Here is a 1,200-nt window from a genome sequence, read left to right as displayed (position 1 = left end):
GTTCTCCATTTGCTTGGTAGATCTTCCTCCATCCCTTTATTTTGAGTCTATGTATGTCTCTGCATGTGAGATGGGTCTCCTGAATACAGCAAACTAATGGGTCTTGACTCTTTATCCAATTTGCCAGTCTGTGTCTTTTAATTGGACCATTTAGTCCATTTATATTTAAGGTTAATATTGTCATGTGTGAACTTGATCCTGTCATTGTGATATTAACTGGTTATTTTGCTCATTAGTTGATGCAGTTGCTTCCTAGCATCAATGGTCTTTACATTTTGGCATATTTTTGCAATGGCTGGTACCGGTTGTTCCTTTCCATGTTTAGTGCTTCCTTCAGGGTCTCTTGTAGGGCAAGCCTGGTGGTGACAAAATCTCTATGCATTTGCTTGTCTGGAAATGATTTTATTTCTCCTTCACTTATGAAACATAGTTTGGCTGGATATGAAATTCTGGGTTGAAAATTCTTTTCTTTAAGAATGCTGAATATTGGCCCCCACTCTCTTCTGGCTGGGAGAGTTTCTGCTGAGAGATCTGCTGTTAGTCTGATGGGCTTCCCTTTGTGGGTAACTTGACCTTTCTCTTTGGCTGCCCTTAACAGTTTTTCCTTCATTTCAACTTTGGTGAATCTGGCAATTATGTGTCTTGGAGTTGCTCTTCTTGGGGAGTATCTTTGTGGCGTTCTCTGTACTTCCTGAATTTGAATGTTGGCCTGCCTTACTAGGTTGGGGAAATTCTCCTGGGTGATATCTTGAAGAGTGTTTTCCAACTTGGTTCCATTTTCCCCCTCACTTTCAGGCACCCCAATCAGACATAGATTTGGTCTTTTCACATAATCCCATACTTCTTGAAGGCTTTGTTCATTTCTTTTTCCTCTTTTTTCTTTAGACTTCTCCTCTCACTTCATTTCATTCATTTGATCCTCAATCGCTGGTACTCTTTCTTCCAGTTGATCAAGTCAGTTACTGAAGCTTGTGCATTTGTCACATGTTTCTCTTGTCATGGTTTTTATCTCTGTCAGTTTGTTTATGGCTTTCTCTGCATTGATTATTCCAGTTATCCATTCTTCCATTCTTTTTTGAAGATTTTTAGTTTCTTTGCACTGGGTACGTAATTCCTCCTTTAGTTCTGAGAAGTTGATGGATGAAGCCTTCTTCTCTCAACTTGTCAAAGTCATTCTCCATCCAGCTTTGATCCATTGCT

The sequence above is a fragment of the Colobus angolensis genome, unplaced genomic scaffold (genome assembly GCF_000951035.1).
Source record: "Colobus angolensis palliatus isolate OR3802 unplaced genomic scaffold, Cang.pa_1.0 Scaffold691, whole genome shotgun sequence".
NCBI lineage: Eukaryota > Metazoa > Chordata > Mammalia > Primates > Cercopithecidae > Colobus > Colobus angolensis.
Note: the sequence above shows the minus strand (reverse complement) of the source record.